Genomic DNA, 23,169 nt, shown 5'->3' with positions numbered 1-23,169 from the left:
CATTCCATGGGTCTCAACTCTCCAGGTTTAAGGGATTCTTCCTTCAGCTAAAACATGCATGTGGAACCCAGAGTATGATCCACCGTGTGATCGGGAAACGTGTTCAAATGTGTCTCAGTTTTCGTCCCCTGGTACTCGGGTGCAAACTCCAGATGCTTTACTAACACTCTCCACACTTGGACAGTCAGTGCCTTTAACCTCCTGTTTGGCCCAGTTTGCAATTTCTGTGGAAAATGTACAGGAATAGGGAGAACCAATGAGAGACTAGCTGGGGGTGTCTAGACGGGCAAATTTAACTCTCATTTCCCACCAGGAAGAGGAATTAACCAAAGGCTCAGCGTGCCGTGCCGGAACCACACTAGGGCCTGAAGCAATCCTGCGGTGTTGCGGCCAGCTCACAAGAAAGCGAGTTGAAGAAAGGACCTCAGGGGCACTGTAATTCACAAACCTGCAGAGTTATAAATGACAGCTATCGTCCAAAAATATATTGAAGTAAGGCTGCCAAGAGGACTTGAAAGCGGGGCAGAATTGCAGGAAACCGATTTCAGGAGGTAGACGGGAATTGCATGTAAAGCATAGGAAAAGAGGCAGAACGTCCACAATGATGCACTTGGCCAAAAAGGGCGTATGCGTTTTTTCCTGAATATATTCAGGAAAAAACGCATACGCCCTTTTTGGCCAACCAAGCAAGCTTGCAAAGGAAATCTGCACTACAATGAAGTCTCACTGCCCCCCGGTCAAAAGGGCCATCTGAAAAAAGTGTAAAATCCAGAAAGGCAGGACAGGCCATGGAGAACTGGGAGCCTTGTTATGCTGGTGGGCGGGATGTAAATTTCCAACAGCCACTCTGGAGAAGTGTATGGTGTTTCCTGAAACATCTAAAAAACAAAGCAACAGAGCCTAGGGCACTTCCACTTATGATCCTATAGCTTAGGGAAATTAAAATCAAAAAGACACAGCCACCCCAAAGTTTGGGACGGCTCTGTTTACAAGAACCTCGTTTACGGTACAAGTTCAATATCACAGAAAGCGAAAAATGGATAAAGAAGTTGTGGTACTTACGTACAATGCAATATCACTCAGCAATGAAATCTATGTCATCAGGCCCGTCGCAGCATAATGAGTGGATTCAGGTACGATGATTCTAAGTGAAATAAGTCACACAGAAAAAGAAACATCATAAGATATCACTACTACACGGAATGTAAACTTGGCTACACAGGAACTGAATTACAAAACAGAACAGGGTCTCAAATGTAGAAAACCAACTTATGCTTGCTTAAGGGGAAAGGTGAGTTGGGGTGCTGCATGAAACCAGAGATTGAAATTAGCACAGATACCGTGCCATAAGCCAAATATGTAATAGACAAGAGCTACTCCTTGCTAAACGAAGTGTACTCAAAACCCCATATTAAACGCCTAAGAATACACCTGACTAGTAAGAATCTTAAAACCTGTGGATTTATATGTCTCCGAAAGAGAATCAAGCGTGTGTACGGCGGCATAAACGCAGCAGTGATAGGATTGGTGAGGTTCGGTGAGCAAATGCAGACCGTTTGAAGTCATATTGCATGGTACCCATTCCATGGGTCTCAACTCTCCAGGTTTAAGGGATTCTTCCTTCAGCTAAAACATGCATGTGGAACCCAGAGTATGATCCACCGTGTGATTGGGAAACGTGTTCAAATGTGTCTCAGTTTTCGTCCCCTGGTACTCGGGTGCAACATTCAAGACGCTTTACTAACACTCTCCCCACTTGGAGAGTCAGTGCCTTTAAACTCCTGTTTGGCCCAGTTTGCAATTTCTGCGGAAAATGTACAGGAATAGGGAGAACCAATGAGAGACTAGCTGGAGGTGTCTGGACGGGCAAATTTAACTCTCATTTCCCACCAGGAAGAGGAATTAACCAAAGGTTCAGCGTGCCGTGCCGGAACCACACTAGGGCCTGAAGCAATCCTGCGGTGTTGTGGCCAGCTCACAAGAAAGCGAGTTGAAGAAAGGAGCTCAGGGGCACTGTAATTCACAAACCTGCAGAGTTATAAATGACAGCTATCGTCCAAAAATATATTGAAGTAAGGCTGCCAAGAGGACTTGAAAGCGGGGCAGAATTGCAGGAAACCGATTTCAGGAGGTAGACGGGAATTGCATGTAAAGCATAGGAAAAGAGGCAGAACGTCCACAATGATGCACTTGGCCAAAAAGGGCGTATGCGTTTTTTCCTGAATCAGGAAAAAACGCATACGCCCTTTTTGGCCAACCAAGCAAGCTTGCAAAGGAAATCTGCACTACAATGAAGTCTCACTGCCCCCCGGTCAAAAGGGCCATCTGAAAACCTGTAAAATCCAGAAAGGCAAGACAGGACATGGAGAATTGGGAGCCTTGTTATGCTGATGGGCGGGATGTAAATTGCCAACAGCCACTCTGGAGAAGTGTATGCTGTTTCCTGAAACATCTAAAAAACAAAGCAACAGAGCCTAGGGCACTTCCACTTATGGTCCTATAGCTTAGGGAAATTAAAATCAAAAAGACACAGCCACCCCAAAGTTTGGGATGGCTCTGTTTACAAGAACCTTGTTTACGGTACAAGTTCAATATCACAGAAAGCGAAAAATGGATAAAGAAGTTGTGGTACTTACGTACAATGCAATATCACTCAGCAATGAAATCTATGTCATCAGGCCCGTAGCAGCATAATGAGTGGATTAAGGTACGATGATTGTAAGTGAAATAAGTCACACAGAAAAAGAAACATCATAAGATATCACTACTACACGGAATGTAAACTTGGCTACACAGGAACTGAATTTCAAAACAGAACAGGGTCTCAAATGTAGAAAACCAACTTACGCTAGCTTAAGGGGAAAGGTTAGTTCGGGTGCTGCATGAAACCAGAGATTGAAATTAGCACAGATACCGTGCCATAAGCCAAATATGTAATAGACAAGAGCTACTCCTTGCTCAACGAAGTGGACTCAACACCCCATATTAAACGCCTAAGAATATACCTGACTAGAAATAATCTTAAAACCTACGGATTTATATGTCTCCGAAAGACAATCAAGTGTGTGTACAGCGGCATAAACGCAGCAGTGATAGGATTGGTGAGGTTCGGTGAGCAAATGCAGACCCTTTGAAGTCATATTGCATGGTACCCATTCCATGGGTCTCAACTCTCCAGGTTTAAGGGATTCTTCCTTCAGCTAAAACATGCATGTGGAACCCAGAGTATGATCCACCGTGTGATCGGGAAACGTGTTCAAATGTGTCTCAGTTTTCGTCCCCTGGTACTCGGGTGCAAACTCCAGATGCTTTACTAACACTCTCCCCACTTGGAGAGTCAGTGCCTTTAACCTCCTGTTTGGCCCAGTTTGCAATTTCTGTGGAAAATGTACAGGAATAGGGAGAACCAATGAGAGACTAGCTGGGGGTGTCTGGACGGGCAAATTTAACTCTCATTTCCCACCAGGAAGAGGAATTAACCAAAGGCTCAGCGTGCCGTGCCGGAACCACACTAGGGCCTGAAGCAATCCTGCGGTGTTGCGGCCAGCTCACAAGAAAGCGAGTTGAAGAAAGGAGCTCAGGGGCACTGTAATTCACAAACCTGCAGAGTTATAAATGACAGCTATCGTCCAAAAATATATTGAAGTAAGGCTGCCAAGAGGACTTGAAAGTGGGGCAGAATTGCAGGAAACCGATTTCAGGAGGTAGACGGGAATTGCATGTAAAGCATAGGAAAAGAGGCAGAACGTCCACAATGATGCACTTGGCCAAAAAGGGCGTATGCGTTTTTTCCTGAATATATTCAGGAAAAAACGCATACGCCCTTTTTGGCCAACCAAGCAAGCTTGCAAAGGAAATCTGCACTACAATGAAGTCTCACTGCCCCCCGGTCAAAAGGGCCATCTGAAAAAAGTGTAAAATCCAGAAAGCCAGGACAGGCCATAGAGAACTGGGAGCTTTGTTATGCTGATGGGCGGGATGTAAATTGCCAACAGCCACTCTGGAGAAGTGTATGGTGTTTCCTGAAACATCTAAAAAACAAAGCAACAGAGCCTAGGGCACTTCCACTTATGGTCCTATAGCTTAGGGAAATTAAAATCAAAAAGACACAGCCACCCCAAAGTTTGGGACGGCTCTGTTTACAAGAACCTCGTTTACGGTACAAGTTCAATATCACAGAAAGCGAAAAATGGATAAAGAAGTTGTGGTACTTACGTACAATGCAATATCACTCAGCAATGAAATCTATGTCATCAGGCCCGTCGCAGCATAATGAGTGGATTCAGGTACGATGATTCTAAGTGAAATAAGTCACACAGAAAAAGAAACATCATAAGATATCACTACTACACGGAATGTAAACTTGGCTACACAGGAACTGAATTACAAAACAGAACAGGGTCTCAAATGTAGAAAACCAACTTATGCTTGCTTAAGGGGAAAGGTGAGTTGGGGTGCTGCATGAAACCAGAGATTGAAATTAGCACAGATACCGTTCCATAAGCCAAATATGTAATAGACAAGAGCTACTCCTTGCTAAACGAAGTGTACTCAACACCCCATATTAAACGCCTAAGAATACACCTGACTAGTAAGAATCTTAAAACCTGTGGATTTATATGTCTCCGAAAGAGAATCAAGCGTGTGTACGGCGGCATAAACGCAGCAGTGATAGGATTGGTGAGGTTCGGTGAGCAAATGCAGACCCTTTGAAGTCATATTGCATGGTACCCATTCCATGGGTCTCAACTCTCCAGGTTTAAGGGATTCTTCCTTCAGCTAAAACATGCATGTGGAACCCAGAGTATGATCCACCGTGTGATCGGGAAACGTGTTCAAATGTGTCTCAGTTTTCGTCCCCTGGTACTCGGGTGCAACATTCAAGACGCTTTACTAACACTCTCCCCACTTGGAGAGTCAGTGCCTTTAAACTCCTGTTTGGCCCAGTTTGCAATTTCTGCGGAAAATGTACAGGAATAGGGAGAACCAATGAGAGACTAGCTGGAGGTGTCTGGACGGGCAAATTTAACTCTCATTTCCCACCAGGAAGAGGAATTAACCAAAGGTTCAGCGTGCCGTGCCGGAACCACACTAGGGCCTGAAGCAATCCTGCGGTGTTGCGGCCAGCTCACAAGAAAGCGAGTTGAAGAAAGGAGCTCAGGGGCACTGTAATTCACAAACCTGCAGAGTTATAAATGACAGCTATCGTCCAAAAATATATTGAAGTAAGGCTGCCAAGAGGACTTGAAAGCGGGGCAGAATTGCAGGAAACCGATTTCAGGAGGTAGACGGGAATTGCATGTAAAGCATAGGAAAAGAGGCAGAACGTCCACAATGATGCACTTGGCCAAAAAGGGCGTATGCGTTTTTTCCAGGAAAAAACGCATACGCACTTTTTGGCCAACCAAGCAAGCTTGCAAAGGAAATCTGCACTACAATGAAGTCTCACTGTCCCCCGGTCAAAAGGGCCATCTGAAAAAAGTGTAAAATCCAAAAAGGCAGGACAGGCCATGGAGAACTGGGAGCCTTGTTATGCTGATGGGCGGGATGTAAATTGCCAACAGCCACTCTGGAGAAGTGTATGCTGTTTCCTGAAACATCTAAAAAACTAAGCAACAGAGCCTAGGGCACTTCTACTTATGGTCCTATAGCTTAGGGAAATTAAAATCAAAAAGACACAGCCACCCCAAAGTTTGGGACGGCTCTGTTTACAAGAACCTCGTTTACGGTACAAGTTCAATATCACAGAAAGCGAAAAATGGATAAAGAAGTTGTGGTATTTACGTACAATGCAATATCACTCAGCAATGAAATCTATGTCATCAGGCCCGTAGCAGCATAATGAGTGGATTCAGGTATGATGATTCTAAGTGAAATAAGTCACACAGAAAAGGAAACACCATAAGATATCACTACTACACGGAAGGTAAACTTGGCTACACAGGAACTGAATTACAAAACAGAACAGGGTCTCAAATGTAGAAAACCAACTTATGCTTGCTTGAGGGGAAAGGTGAGTTGGGGTGCTGCATGAAACCAGAGATTGAAATTATCACAGATACCGTTCCATAAGCCAAATATGTAATAGACAAGAGCTACTCCTTGCTCAACGAAGTGGACTCAACACCCCATATTAAACACCTAAGAATATACCTGACTAGTAAGAATATTAAAACCTACCGATTTATATGTCTCCAAAAGAGAATCAAGCGTGTGTACGGCGGCATAAACGCAGCAGTGATAGGATTGGGGAAGTTCGGTGAGCAAATGCAGACCCTTTGAAGTCATATTGCATGGTACCCATTCCATGGGTCTCAACTCTCCAGGTTTAAGGGATTCTTCCTTCAGCTAAAACATGCATGTGGAACCCAGAGTATGATCCACCGTGTGATTGGGAAACGTGTTCAAATGTGTCTCAGTTTTCGTACCATGGAACTCGGGTGCAACATTCCAGATGCTTTACTAACACTCTCCCCACTTGGAGAGTCAGTGCCTTTAACCTCCTGTTTGACCCAGTTTGCAATTTCTGTGGTAAATGAACAGGAATAGGGAGAACCAAAGAGAGACTAGCTGGAGGTGTCTGGACGGGCAAATTTAACTCTCATTTCCCACCAGGAAGAGGAATTAACCAAAGGCTCAGCGTGCCGTGCCGGAACCACACTAGGGCCTGAAGCAATCCTGCGGTGTTGCGGCCAGCTCACAAGAAAGCGAGTTGAAGAAAGGAGCTCAGGGGCACTGTAATTCACAAACCTGCAGAGTTATAAATGACAGCTATCGTCCAAAAATATATTGAAGTAAGGCTGCCAAGAGGACTTGAAAGCGGGGCAGAATTGCAGGAAACCGATTTCAGGAGGTAGACGGGAATTGCATGTAAAGCATAGGAAAAGAGGCAGAACGTCCACAATGATGCACTTGGCCAAAAAGGGCGTATGCGTTTTTTCCTGAATATACAGGAAAAAACGCATACGCCCTTTTTGGCCAACCAAGCAAGCTTGAAAAGGATATCTGAACGACAATGAAGTCTCACTGACCCCCGGTCAAAAGGGCCATCTGAAAAAAGTGTAAAATCCAGAAAGGCAGGACAGGCCATGGAGAACTGGGAGCCTTGTTATGCTGATGGGCGGGATGTAAATTGCCAACAGCCACTCTGAAGAAGTGTATGGTGTTTCCTGAAACATCTAAAAAACAAAGCAACAGAGCCTAGGGCACTTCCACTTATGGTCCTATAGCTTAGGGAAATTAAAATCAAAAAGACACGGTCACCCCAAAGTTTGGGACGGCTCTGATTACAAGAACCTCGTTTACGGTACAAGTTCAATATCACAGAAAGCGAAAAATGGATAAAGAAGTTGTGGTACTTACGTACAATGCAATATCACTCAGCAATGAAATCTATGTCATCAGGCCCGTAGCAGCATAATGAGTGGATGCAGGTATGATGAGTCTAAGTGAAATAAGTCACACAGAAAAAGAAACATCATAAGATATCACTACTACACGGAATGTAAACTTGGCTACACAGGAACTGAATTACAAAACAGAACAGGGTCTCAAATGTAGAAAACCAACTTATGCTTGCTTAAGGGGAAAGGTGAGTTGGGGTGCTGCATGAAACCAGAGATTGAAATTAGCACAGATACCGTGCCATAAGCCAAATATGTAATAGACAAGAGCTACTCCTTGCTAAACGAAGTGTACTCAAAACCCCATATTAAACGCCTAAGAATACACCTGACTAGTAAGAATCTTAAAACCTGTGGATTTATATGTCTCCGAAAGAGAATCAAGCGTGTGTATGGCGGCATAAACGCAGCAGTGATAGGATTGGTGAGGTTCGGTGAGCAAATGCAGACCCTATGAAGTCATATTGCATGGTACCAATTCCATGGGTCTCAACTCTCCAGGTTTAAGGGATTCTTCCTTCAGCTAAAACATGCATGTGGAACCCAGAGTATGATCCACCATGTGATCAGGAAACGTGTTCAAATGTGTCTCAGTTTTCGTCCCCTGGTACTCGGGTGCAAACTCCAGACGCTTTACTAACACTCTCCCCACTTGGAGAGTCAGTGCCTTTAAACTCCTGTTTGGCCCAGTTTGCAATTTCTGCGGAAAATGTACAGGAATAGGGAGAACCAATGAGAGACTAGCTGGGGGTGTCTGGACGGGCAAATTTAACTCTCATTTCCCACCAGGAAGAGGAATTAACCAAAGGCTCAGCATGCCGTGCCGGAACCACACTAGGGCCTGAAGCAATCCTGCGGTGTTGCGGCCAGCTCACAAGAAAGCGAGTTGAAAAAAGGAGCTCAGGGGCACTGTAATTCACAAACCTGCAGAGTTATAAATGACAGCTATCGTCCAAAAATATATTGAAGTAAGGCTGCCAAGAGGACTTGAAAGCGGGGCAGAATTGCAGGAAACCGATTTCAGGAGGTAGACGGGAATTGCATGTAAAGCATAGGAAAAGAGGCAGAACGTCCACAATGATGCACTTGGCCAAAAAGGACGTATGCGTTTTTTCCAGGAAAAAACGCATACGCCCTTTTTGGCCAACCAAGCAAGCTTGCAAAGGAAATCTGCACTACAATGAAGTCTCACTGTCCCCCGGTCAAAAGGGCCATCTGAAAAATGTGTAAAATCCAGAAAGGCAGGACAGGCCATGGAGAACTGGGAGCCTTGTTATGCTGATGGGCGGGATGTAAATTGTCAACAGCCACTCTGGAGAAGTGTATGCTGTTTCCTGAAACATCTAAAAAACTAAGCAACAGAGCCTAGGGCACTTCCACTTATGGTCCTATAGCTTAGGGAAATTAAAATCAAAAAGACACAGCCACCCCAAAGTTTGGGACGGCTCTGTTTACAAGAACCTCGTTTACGGTACAAGTTCAATATCACAGAAAGCGAAAAATGGATAAAGAAGTTGTGGTACTTACGTACAATGCAATATCACTCAGCAATGAAATCTATGTCATCAGGCCCGTAGCAGCATAATGAGTGGATTCAGGTATGATGATTCTAAGTGAAATAAGTCACACAGAAAAGGAAACACCACAAGATATCACTACTACACGGAATGTAAACTTGGCTACACAAGAATTGAATTACAAAACAGAACAGGGTCTCAAATGTAGAAAACCAACTTATGCTTGCTTGAGGGGAAAAGTGAGGTGGGGTGCTGCATACAACAAGAGATTGAAATTAGCACAGATACCGTTCCATAAGCCAAATATGTAATAGACAAGAGCTACTCCTTGCTCAACGAAGTGGACTCAACACCCCATATTAAACGCCTAAGAATATACCTGACTAGTAAGAATATTAAAACCTACCGATTTATATGTCTCCAAAAGAGAATCAAGCGTGTGTACGGCGTCATAAACGCAGCAGTGATAGGATTGGTGAGGTTCGGTGAGCAAATGCAGACCCTTTGAAGTCATATTGCATGGTACCCATTCCATGGGTCTCAACTCTCCAGGTTTAAGGGATTCTTCCTTCAGCTAAAACATGCATGTGGAACCCAGAGTATGATCCACCGTGTGATTGGGAAACGTGTTCAAATGTGTCTCAGTTTTTGTCCCATGGAACTCGGGTGCAACATTCCAGACGCTTTACTAACACTCTCCCCACTTGGAGAGTCAGTGCCTTTAACCTCCTGTTTGGCCCAGTTTGCAATTTCTGTGGAAAATGAACAGGAATAGGGAGAACCAAAGAGAGACTAGCTGGAGGTGTGTGGACGGGCAAATTTAACTCTCATTTCCCACCAGGAAGAGGAATTAACCAAAGGCTCAGCGTGCCGTGCCGGAACCACACTAGGGCCTGAAGCAATCCTGCGGTGTTGCGGCCAGCTCACAAGAAAGCGAGTTGAAGAAAGGAGCTCAGGGGCACTGTAATTCACAAACCTGCAGAGTTATAAATGACAGCTATCGTCCAAAAATATATTGAAGTAAGGCTGCCAAGAGGACTTGAAAGCGGGGCAGAATTGCAGGAAACCGATTTCAGGAGGTAGACGGGAATTGCATGTAAAGCATAGGAAAAGAGGCAGAACGTCCACAATGATGCACTTGGCCAAAAAGGGCGTATGCGTTTTTTCCTGAATATATTCAGGAAAAAACGCATACGCCCTTTTTGGCCAACCAAGCAAGCTTGAAAAGGAAATCTGCACTACAATGAAGTCTCACTGCCCCACGGTCAAAAGGGCCATCTGAAAAAAGTGTAAAATCCAGAAAGTCAGGACACGCCATGGAGAACTGGGAGCTTTGTTATGCTGATGGGCGGGATGTAAATTGCCAACAGCCACTCTGGAGAAGTGTATGGTGTTTCCTGAAACATCTAAAAAACAAAGCAACAGAGCCTAGGGCACTTCCACTTATGGTCCTATAGCTTAGGGAAATTAAAATCAAAAAGACACAGCCACCCCAAAGTTTGGGACGGCTCTGTTTACAAGAACCTCGTTTACGGTACAAGTTCAATATCACAGAAAGCGAAAAATGGATAAAGAAGTTGTGGTACTTACGTACAATGCAATATCACTCAGCAATGAAATCTATGTCATCAGGCCCGTCGCAGCATAATGAGTGGATTCAGGTACGATGATTCTAAGTGAAATAAGTCACACAGAAAAAGAAACATCATAAGATATCACTACTACACGGAATGTAAACTTGGCTACACAGGAACTGAATTACAAAACAGAACAGGGTCTCAAATGTAGAAAACCAACTTATGCTTGCTTAAGGGGAAAGGTGAGTTGGGGTGCTGCATGAAACCAGAGATTGAAATTAGCACAGATACCGTGCCATAAGCCAAATATGTAATAGACAAGAGCTACTCCTTGCTAAACGAAGTGTACTCAACACCGCATATTAAACGCCTAAGAATACACCTGACTAGTAAGAATCTTAAAACCTGTGGATTTATATGTCTCCGAAAGAGAATCAAGCGTGTGTACGGTGGCATAAACGCAGCAGTGATAGGATTGGTGAGGTTCGGTGAGCAAATGCAGACCCTTTGAAGTCATATTGCATGGTACCCATTCCATGGGTCTCAACTCTCCAGGTTTAAGGGATTCTTCCTTCAGCTAAAACATGCATGTGGAACCCAGAGTATGATCCACCGTGTGATCGGGAAACGTGTTCATATGTGTCTCAGTTTTCGTCCCCTGGTACTCGGGTGCAACATTCAAGACGCTTTACTAACACTCTCCCCACTTGGAGAGTCAGTGCCTTTAAACTCCTGTTTGGCCCAGTTTGCAATTTCTGCGGAAAATGTACAGGAATAGGGAGAACCAATGAGAGACTAGCTGGAGGTGTCTGGACGGGCAAATTTAACTCTCATTTCCCACCAGGAAGAGGAATTAACCAAAGGTTCAGCGTGCCATGCGGGAACCACACTAGGGCCTGAAGCAATCCTGCGGTGTTGTGGCCAGCTCACAAGAAAGCGAGTTGAAGAAAGGAGCTCAGGGGCAGTGTAATTCACAAACCTGCAGAGTTATAAATGACAGCTATCGTCCAAAAATATATTGAAGTAAGGCTGCCAAGAGGACTTGAAAGCGGGGCAGAATTGCAGGAAACCGATTTCAGGAGGTAGACGGGAATTGCATATAAAGCATAGGAAAAGAGGCAGAACGTCCACAATGATGCACTTGGCCAAAAAGGGCGTATGCGTTTTTTCCTGAATCAGGAAAAAACGCATACGCCCTTTTTGGCCAACCAAGCAAGCTTGAAAAGGAAATCTGCACTACAATGAAGTCTCACTGCCCCACGGTCAAAAGGGCCATCTGAAAAAAGTGTAAAATCCAGAAAGGCAGGACAGGCCATGGAGAACTGGGAGCCTTGTTATCCTGGTGGTGGGATGTAAATTGCCAACAGCCACTCTGGAGAAGTGTATGCTGTTTCCTGAAACATCTAAAAAACAAAGCAACAGAGCCTAGGGCACTTCCACTTATGGTCTTATAGCTTAGGAAAATTAAAATCAAAAAGACACAGCCACCCCAAAGTTTGGGACGGCTCTGTTTACAAGAACCTTGTTTACGGTACAAGTTCAATATCACAGAAAGCGAAAAATGGATAAAGAAGTTGTGGTACTTACGTACAATGCAATATCACTCAGCAATGAAATCTATGTCATCAGGCCCGTCGCAGCATAATGAGTGGATTCAGGTACGATGATTCTAAGTGAAATAAGTCACACAGAAAAAGAAACATCATAAGATATCACTACTACACGGAATGTAATCTTGGCTACACAGGAACTGAATTACAAAACAGAACAGGGTCTCAAATGTAGAAAACCAACTTATGCTTGCTTAAGGGGAAAGGTGAGTTGGGGTGCTGCATGAAACCAGAGATTGAAATTAGCACAGATACCGTGCCATAAGCCAAATATGTAATAGACAAGAGCTACTCCTTGCTAAACGAAGTGTACTCAACACCCCATATTAAACGCCTAAGAATACACCTGACTAGTAAGAATCTTAAAACCTGTGGATTTATATGTCTCCGAAAGACAATCAAGCATGTGTACGGTGGCATAAACGCAGCAGTGATAGGATTGGTGAGGTTCGGTGAGCAAATGCAGACCCTTTGAAGTCATATTGCATGGTACCCATTCCATGGGTCTCAACTCTCCAGGTTTAAGGGATTCTTCCTTCAGCTAAAACATGCATGTGGAACCCAGAGTATGATCCACCGTGTGATCGGGAAACGTGTTCAAATGTGTCTCAGTTTTCGTCCCCTGGTACTCGGGTGCAAACTCCAGATGCTTTACTAACACTCTCCCCACTTGGAGAGTCAGTGCCTTTAACCTCCTGTTTGGCCCAGTTTGCAATTTCTGTGGAAAATGTACAGGAATAGGGAGAACCAATGAGAGACTAGCTGGGGGTGTCTGGACGGGCAAATTTAACTCTCATTTCCCACCAGGAAGAGGAATTAACCAAAGGCTCAGCGTGCCGTGCCGGAACCATACTAGGGCCTGAAGCAATCCTGCGGTGTTGCGGCCAGCTCACAAGAAAGCGAGTTGAAGAAAGGAGCTCAGGGGCACTGTAATTCACAAACCTGCAGAGTTATAAATGACAGCTATCGTCCAAAAATATATTGAAGTAAGGCTGCCAAGAGGACTTGAAAGCGGGGCAGAATTGCAGGAAACCGATTTCAGGAGGTAGACGGGAATTGCATGTAAAGCATAGGAAAAGAGGCAGAACGTCCACAATGATGCACTTGGCCAAAAAGGGCGTATGCGTTTTTTCCTGAATATATTCAGGAAAAAACGCATACGCCCTTTTTGGTCAACCAAGCAAGCTTGCAAAGGAAATCTGCACTACAATGAAGTCTCACTGCCCCCCGGTCAAAAGGGCCATCTGAAAAAAAGTGTAAAATCCAGAAAGGCAAGACAGGACATGGAGAATTGGGAGCCTTGTTATGCTGATGGGCGGGATGTAAATTGCCAACAGCCACTCTGGAGAAGTGTATGCTGTTTCCTGAAACATCTGAAAAACAAAGCAACAGAGCCTAGGGCACTTCCACTTATGGTCCTATAGCTTAGGGAAATTAAAATCAAAAAGACACAGCCACCCCAAAGTTTGGGACGGCTCTGTTTACAAGAACCTTGTTTACGGTACAAGTTCAATATCACAGAAAGCGAAAAATGGATAAAGAAGTTGTGGTACTTACGTACAATGCAATATCACTCAGCAATGAAATCTATGTCATCAGGCCCGTAGCAGCATAATGAGTGGATTAAGGTACGATGATTGTAAGTGAAATAAGTCACACAGAAAAAGAAACATCATAAGATATCACTACTACACGGAATGTAAACTTGGCTACACAGGAACTGAATTACAAAACAGAACAGGGTCTCAAATGTAGAAAACCAACTTACGCTAGCTTAAGGGGAAAGGTGAGTTGGGGTGCTGCATGAAACCAGAGATTGAAATTAGCACACATACCGTTCCATAAGCCAAATATGTAATAGACAAGAGCTACTCCTTGCTCAACGAAGTGTACTCAACACCCCATATTAAACGCCTAAGAATATACCTGACTAGAAATAATCTTAAAACCTACGGATTTATATGTCTCCGAAAGACAATCAAGCGTGTGTACGGCGGCATAAACGCAGCAGTGATAGGATTGGTGAGGTTCGGTGAGCAAATGCAGACCCTTTGAAGTCATATTGCATGGTACCCATTCCATGGGTCTCAACTCTCCAGGTTTAAGGGATTCTTCCTTCAGCTAAAACATGCATGTGGAACCCAGAGTATGATCCACCATGTGATCAGGAAACGTGTTCAAATGTGTCTCAGTTTTCGTCCCCTGGTACTCGGGTGCAAACTCCAGACGCTTTACTAACACTCTCCCCACTTGGAGAGTCAGTGCCTTTAAACTCCTGTTTGGCCCAGTTTGCAATTTCTGCGGAAAATGTACAGGAATAGGGAGAACCAATGAGAGACTAGCTGGGGGTGTCTGGACGGGCAAATTTAACTCTCATTTCCCACCAGGAAGAGGAATTAACCAAAGGCTCAGCGTGCCGTGCCGGAACCACACTAGGGCCTGAAGCAATCCTGCGGTGTTGCGGCCAGCTCACAAGAAAGCGAGTTGAAAAAAGGAGCTCAGGGGCACTGTAATTCACAAACCTGCAGAGTTATAAATGACAGCTATCGTCCAAAAATATATTGAAGTAAGGCTGCCAAGAGGACTTGAAAGCGGGGCAGAATTGCAGGAAACCGATTTCAGGAGGTAGACGGGAATTGCATGTAAAGCATAGGAAAAGAGGCAGAACGTCCACAATGATGCACTTGGCCAAAAAGGACGTATGCGTTTTTTCCAGGAAAAAACGCATACGCCCTTTTTGGCCAACCAAGCAAGCTTGCAAAGGAAATCTGCACTACAATGAAGTCTCACTGTCCCCCGGTCAAAAGGGCCATCTGAAAAATGTGTAAAATCCAGAAAGGCAGGACAGGCCATGGAGAACTGGGAGCCTTGTTATGCTGATGGGCGGGATGTAAATTGTCAACAGCCACTCTGGAGAAGTGTATGCTGTTTCCTGAAACATCTAAAAAACTAAGCAACAGAGCCTAGGGCACTTCCACTTATGGTCCTATAGCTTAGGGAAATTAAAATCAAAAAGACACAGCCACCCCAAAGTTTGGGACGGCTCTGTTTACAAGAACCTCGTTTACGGTACAAGTTCAATATCACAGAAAGCGAAAAATGGATAAAGAAGTTGTGGTACTTACGTACAATGCAATATCACTCAGCAATGAAATCTATGTCATCAGGCCCGTAGCAGCATAATGAGTGGATTCAGGTATGATGATTCTAAGTGAAATAAGTCACACAGAAAAGGAAACACCACAAGATATCACTACTACACGGAATGTAAACTTGGCTACACAAGAATTGAATTACAAAACAGAACAGGGTCTCAAATGTAGAAAACCAACTTATGCTTGCTTGAGGGGAAAAGTGAGGTGGGGTGCTGCATACAACAAGAGATTGAAATTAGCACAGATACCGTTCCATAAGCCAAATATGTAATAGACAAGAGCTACTCCTTGCTCAACGAAGTGGACTCAACACCCCATATTAAACGCCTAAGAATATACCTGACTAGTAAGAATATTAAAACCTACCGATTTATATGTCTCCAAAAGAGAATCAAGCGTGTGTACGGCGTCATAAACGCAGCAGTGATAGGATTGGTGAGGTTCGGTGAGCAAATGCAGACCCTTTGAAGTCATATTGCATGGTACCCATTCCATGGGTCTCAACTCTCCAGGTTTAAGGGATTCTTCCTTCAGCTAAAACATGCATGTGGAACCCAGAGTATGATCCACCGTGTGATTGGGAAACGTGTTCAAATGTGTCTCAGTTTTTGTCCCATGGAACTCGGGTGCAACATTCCAGACGCTTTACTAACACTCTCCCCACTTGGAGAGTCAGTGCCTTTAACCTCCTGTTTGGCCCAGTTTGCAATTTCTGTGGAAAATGAACAGGAATAGGGAGAACCAAAGAGAGACTAGCTGGAGGTGTGTGGACGGGCAAATTTAACTCTCATTTCCCACCAGGAAGAGGAATTAACCAAAGGCTCAGCGTGCCGTGCCGGAACCACACTAGGGCCTGAAGCAATCCTGCGGTGTTGCGGCCAGCTCACAAGAAAGCGAGTTGAAGAAAGGAGCTCAGTGGCACTGTAATTCACAAACCTGCAGAGTTATAAATGACAGCTATCGTCCAAAAATATATTGAAGTAAGGCTGCCAAGAGGACTTGAAAGCGGGGCAGAATTGCAGGAAACCGATTTCAGGAGGTAGACGGGAATTGCATGTAAAGCATAGGAAAAGAGGCAGAACGTCCACAATGATGCACTTGGCCAAAAAGGGCGTATGCGTTTTTTCCTGAATATATTCAGGAAAAAACGCATACGCCCTTTTTGGCCAACCAAGCAAGCTTGAAAAGGAAATCTGCACTACAATGAAGTCTCACTGCCCCACGGTCAAAAGGGCCATCTGAAAAAAGTGTAAAATCCAGAAAGTCAGGACACGCCATGGAGAACTGGGAGCTTTGTTATGCTGATGGGCGGGATGTAAATTGCCAACAGCCACTCTGGAGAAGTGTATGGTGTTTCCTGAAACATCTAAAAAACAAAGCAACAGAGCCTAGGGCACTTCCACTTATGGTCCTATAGCTTAGGGAAATTAAAATCAAAAAGACACAGCCACCCCAAAGTTTGGGACGGCTCTGTTTACAAGAACCTCGTTTACGGTACAAGTTCAATATCACAGAAAGCGAAAAATGGATAAAGAAGTTGTGGTACTTACGTACAATGCAATATCACTCAGCAATGAAATCTATGTCATCAGGCCCGTCGCAGCATAATGAGTGGATTCAGGTACGATGATTCTAAGTGAAATAAGTCACACAGAAAAAGAAACATCATAAGATATCACTACTACACGGAATGTAAACTTGGCTACACAGGAACTGAATTACAAAACAGAACAGGGTCTCAAATGTAGAAAACCAACTTATGCTTGCTTAAGGGGAAAGGTGAGTTGGGGTGCTGCATGAAACCAGAGATTGAAATTAGCACAGATACCGTGCCATAAGCCAAATATGTAATAGACAAGAGCTACTCCTTGCTAAACGAAGTGTACTCAACACCCCATATTAAACGCCTAAGAATACACCTGACTAGTAAGAATCTTAAAACCTGTGGATTTATATGTCTCCGAAAGAGAATCAAGCGTGTGTACGGTGGCATAAACGCAGCAGTGATAGGATTGGTGAGGTTCGGTGAGCAAATGCAGACCCTTTGAAGTCATATTGCATGGTACCCATTCCATGGGTCTCAACTCTCCAGGTTTAAGGGATTCTTCCTTCAGCTAAAACATGCATGTGGAACCCAGAGTATGATCCACCGTGTGATCGGGAAACGTGTTCATATGTGTCTCAGGTTTCGTCCCCTGGTACTCGGGTGCAACATTCAAGACGCTTTACTAACACTCTCCCCACTTGGAGAGTCAGTGCCTTTAAACTCCTGTTTGGCCCAGTTTGCAATTTCTGCGGAAAATGTACAGGAATAGGGAGAACCAATGAGAGACTAGCTGGAGGTGTCTGGACGGGCAAATTTAACTCTCATTTCCCACCAGGAAGAGGAATTAACCAAAGGTTCAGCGTGCCATGCGGGAACCACACTAGGGCCTGAAGCAATCCTGCGGTGTTGTGGCCAGCTCACAAGAAAGCGAGTTGAAGAAAGGAGCTCAGGGGCACTGTAATTCACAAACCTGCAGAGTTATAAATGACAGCTATCGTCCAAAAATATATTGAAGTAAGGCTGCCAAGAGGACTTGAAAGCGGGGCAGAATTGCAGGAAACCGATTTCAGGAGGTAGACGGGAATTGCATATAAAGCATAGGAAAAGAGGCAGAACGTCCACAATGATGCACTTGGCCAAAAAGGGCGTATGCGTTTTTTCCTGAATCAGGAAAAAACGCATACGCCCTTTTTGGCCAACCAAGCAAGCTTGAAAAGGAAATCTGCACTACAATGAAGTCTCACTGCCCCACGGTCAAAAGGGCCATCTGAAAAAAGTGTAAAATCCAGAAAGGCAGGACAGGCCATGGAGAACTGGGAGCCTTGTTATCCTGGTGGTGGGATGTAAATTGCCAACAGCCACTCTGGAGAAGTGTATGCTGTTTCCTGAAACATCTAAAAAACAAAGCAACAGAGCCTAGGGCACTTCCACTTATGGTCTTATAGCTTAGGAAAATTAAAATCAAAAAGACACAGCCACCCCAAAGTTTGGGACGGCTCTGTTTACAAGAACCTTGTTTACGGTACAAGTTCAATATCACAGAAAGCGAAAAATGGATAAAGAAGTTGTGGTACTTACGTACAATGCAATATCACTCAGCAATGAAATCTATGTCATCAGGCCCGTCGCAGCATAATGAGTGGATTCAGGTACGATGATTCTAAGTGAAATAAGTCACACAGAAAAAGAAACATCATAAGATATCACTACTACACGGAATGTAATCTTGGCTACACAGGAACTGAATTACAAAACAGAACAGGGTCTCAAATGTAGAAAACCAACTTATGCTTGCTTAAGGGGAAAGGTGAGTTGGGGTGCTGCATGAAACCAGAGATTGAAATTAGCACAGATACCGTGCCATAAGCCAAATATGTAATAGACAAGAGCTACTCCTTGCTAAACGAAGTGTACTCAACACCCCATATTAAACGCCTAAGAATACACCTGACTAGTAAGAATCTTAAAACCTGTGGATTTATATGTCTCCGAAAGACAATCAAGCATGTGTACGGTGGCATAAACGCAGCAGTGATAGGATTGGTGAGGTTCGGTGAGCAAATGCAGACCCTTTGAAGTCATATTGCATGGTACCCATTCCATGGGTCTCAACTCTCCAGGTTTAAGGGATTCTTCCTTCAGCTAAAACATGCATGTGGAACCCAGAGTATGATCCACCGTGTGATCGGGAAACGTGTTCAAATGTGTCTCAGTTTTCGTCCCCTGGTACTCGGGTGCAAACTCCAGATGCTTTACTAACACTCTCCCCACTTGGAGAGTCAGTGCCTTTAACCTCCTGTTTGGCCCAGTTTGCAATTTCTGTGGAAAATGTACAGGAATAGGGAGAACCAATGAGAGACTAGCTGGGGGTGTCTGGACGGGCAAATTTAACTCTCATTTCCCACCAGGAAGAGGAATTAACCAAAGGCTCAGCGTGCCGTGCCGGAACCACACTAGGGCCTGAAGCAATCCTGCGGTGTTGCGGCCAGCTCACAAGAAAGCGAGTTGAAGAAAGGAGCTCAGGGGCACTGTAATTCACAAACCTGCAGAGTTATAAATGACAGCTATCGTCCAAAAATATATTGAAGTAAGGCTGCCAAGAGGACTTGAAAGCGGGGCAGAATTGCAGGAAACCGATTTCAGGAGGTAGACGGGAATTGCATGTAAAGCATAGGAAAAGAGGCAGAACGTCCACAATGATGCACTTGGCCAAAAAGGGCGTATGCGTTTTTTCCTGAATATATTCAGGAAAAAACGCATACGCCCTTTTTGGTCAACCAAGCAAGCTTGCAAAGGAAATCTGCACTACAATGAAGTCTCACTGCCCCCCGGTCAAAAGGGCCATCTGAAAAAAAGTGTAAAATCCAGAAAGGCAAGACAGGACATGGAGAATTGGGAGCCTTGTTATGCTGATGGGCGGGATGTAAATTGCCAACAGCCACTCTGGAGAAGTGTATGCTGTTTCCTGAAACATCTGAAAAACAAAGCAACAGAGCCTAGGGCACTTCCACTTATGGTCCTATAGCTTAGGGAAATTAAAATCAAAAAGACACAGCCACCCCAAAGTTTGGGACGGCTCTGTTTACAAGAACCTTGTTTACGGTACAAGTTCAATATCACAGAAAGCAAAAAATGGATAAAGAAGTTGTGGTACTTACGTACAATGCAATATCACTCAGCAATGAAATCTATGTCATCAGGCCCGTAGCAGCATAATGAGTGGATTAAGGTACGATGATTGTAAGTGAAATAAGTCACACAGAAAAAGAAACATCATAAGATATCACTACTACACGGAATGTAAACTTGGCTACACAGGAACTGAATTACAAAACAGAACAGGGTCTCAAATGTAGAAAACCAACTTACGCTAGCTTAAGGGGAAAGGTGAGTTGGGGTGCTGCATGAAACCAGAGATTGAAATTAGCACACATACCGTTCCATAAGCCAAATATGTAATAGACAAGAGCTACTCCTTGCTCAACGAAGTGTACTCAACACCCCATATTAAACGCCTAAGAATATACCTGACTAGAAATAATCTTAAAACCTACGGATTTATATGTCTCCGAAAGACAATCAAGCGTGTGTACGGCGGCATAAACGCAGCAGTGATAGGATTGGTGAGGTTCGGTGAGCAAATGCAGACCCTTTGAAGTCATATTGCATGGTACCCATTCCATGGGTCTCAACTCTCCAGGTTTAAGGGATTCTTCCTTCAGCTAAAACATGCATGTGGAACCCAGAGTATGATCCACCGTGTGATCGGGAAACGTGTTCAAATGTGTCTCAGTTTTCGTCCCCTGGTACTCGGGTGCAAACTCCAGATGCTTTACTAACACTCTCCCCACTTGGAGAGTCAGTGCCTTTAACCTCCTGTTTGGCCCAGTTTGCAATTTCTGTGGAAAATGTACAGGAATAGGGAGAACCAATGAGAGACTAGCTGGGGGTGTCTGGACGGGCAAATTTAACTCTCATTTCCCACCAGGAAGAGGAATTAACCAAAGGCTCAGCATGCCGTGCCGGAACCACACTAGGGCCTGAAGCAATCCTGCGGTGTTGCGGCCAGCTCACAAGAAAGCGAGTTGAAGAAAGGAGCTCAGGGGCAGTGTAATTCACAAACCTGCAGAGTTATAAATGACAGCTATCGTCCAAAAATATATTGAAGTAAGGCTGCCAAGAGGACTTGAAAGCGGGGCAGAATTGCAGGAAACCGATTTCAGGAGGTAGACGGGAATTGCATGTAAAGCATAGGAAAAGAGGCAGAACGTCCACAATGATGCACTTGGCCAAAAAGGGCGTATGCGTTTTTTCCTGAATATATTCAGGAAAAAACGCATACGCCCTTTTTGGCCAACCAAGCAAGCTTGCAAAGTAAATCTGCACTACAATGAAGTCTCACTGCCCCACGGTCAAAAGGGCCATCTGAAAAAAGTGTAAAATCCAGAAAGGCAGGACAGGCCATGGAGAACTGTGAGCCTTGTTATCCTGGTGGGGGGATGTAAATTGCCAACAGCCACTCTGGAGAAGTGTATGCTGTTTCCTGAAACATCTAAAAAACAAAGCAACAGAGCCTAGGGCACTTCCACTTATGGTCCTATAGCTTAGGAAAATTAAAATCAAAAAGACACAGCCACCCCAAAGTTTGGGACGGCTCTGTTTACAAGAACCTTGTTTACGGTACAAGTTCAATATCACAGAAAGCGAAAAATGGATAAAGAAGTTGTGGTACTTACGTACAATGCAATATCACTCAGCAATGAAATCTATGTCATCAGGCCCATCGCAGCATAATGAGTGGATTCAGGTCCGATGATTCTAAGTGAAATAAGTCACACAGAAAAAGAAACATCATAAGATATCACTACTACACGGAATGTAATCTTGGCTACACAGGAACTGAATTACAAAACAGAACAGGGTCTCAAATGTAGAAAACCAACTTATGCTTGCTTAAGGGGAAAGGTGAGTTGGGGTGCTGCATGAAACGAGAGATTGAAATTAGTACAGATACCGTGCCATAAGCCAAATATGTAATAGACAAGAGCTACTCCTTGCTAAACGAAGTGTACTCAACACCCCATATTAAAAGCCTAAGAATACACCTGAATAGTACGAATCTTAAAACCTGTGGATTTATATGTCTCCGAAAGAGAATCAAGCGTGTGTACGGCGGCATAAACGCAGCAGTGATAGGATTGGTGAGGTTCGGTGAGCAAATGCAGACCGTTTGAAGTCATATTGCATGGTACCCATTCCATGGGTCTCAACTCTCCAGGTTTAAGGGATTCTTCCTTCAGCTAAAACATGCATGTGGAACCCAGAGTATGATCCACCGTGTGATTGGGAAACGTGTTCAAATGTGTCTCAGTTTTCGTCCCCTGGTACTCGGGTGCAACATTCAAGACGCTTTACTAACACTCTCCCCACTTGGAGAGTCAGTGCCTTTAAACTCCTGTTTGGCCCAGTTTGCAATTTCTGCGGAAAATGTACAGGAATAGGGAGAACCAATGAGAGACTAGCTGGAGGTGTCTGGACGGGCAAATTTAACTCTCATTTCCCACCAGGAAGAGGAATTAACCAAAGGTTCAGCGTGCCGTGCCGGAACCACACTAGGGCCTGAAGCAATCCTGCGGTGTTGCGGCCAGCTCACAAGAAAGCGAGTTGAAGAAAGGAGCTCAGGGGCACTGTAATTCACAAACCTGCAGAGTTATAAATGACAGCTATCGTCCAAAAATATATTGAAGTACGGCTGCCAAGAGGACTTGAAAGCGGGGCAGAATTGCAGGAAACCGATTTCAGGAGGTAGACGGGAATTGCATGTAAAGCATAGGAAAAGAGGCAGAACGTCCACAATGATGCACTTGGCCAAAAAGGGCGTATGCGTTTTTTCCTGAATATATTCAGGAAAAAACGCATACGCCCTTTTTGGCCAACCAAGCAAGCTTGCAAAGGAAATCTGCACTACAATGAAGTCTCACTGCCCCCCGGTCAAAAGGGCCATCTGAAAAAAGTGTAAAATCCAGAAAGGCAGGACGGGCCATGGAGAACTGGGAGCTTTGTTATGCTGATGGGCGGGATGTAAATTGCCAACAGCCACTCTGGAGAAGTGTATGGTGTTTCCTGAAACATCTAAAAAACAAAGCAACAGAGCCTAGGGCACTTCCACTTATGGTCCTATAGCTTAGGGAAATTAAAATCAAAAAGACACAGCCACCCCAAAGTTTGGGATGGCTCTGTTTACAAGAACCTCGTTTACGGTACAAGTTCAATATCACAGAAAGCGAAAAATGGATAAAGAAGTTGTGGTACTTACGTACAATGCAATATCACTCAGCAATGAAATCTATGTCATCAGGCC

This window comes from Leucopleurus acutus (genome assembly GCF_964270905.1).
Source record: "Leucopleurus acutus genome assembly, chromosome: 1".
Taxonomy (NCBI): Eukaryota; Metazoa; Chordata; class Mammalia; order Artiodactyla; family Delphinidae; genus Leucopleurus; species Leucopleurus acutus.
This window is presented reverse-complemented; position numbering follows the sequence as displayed.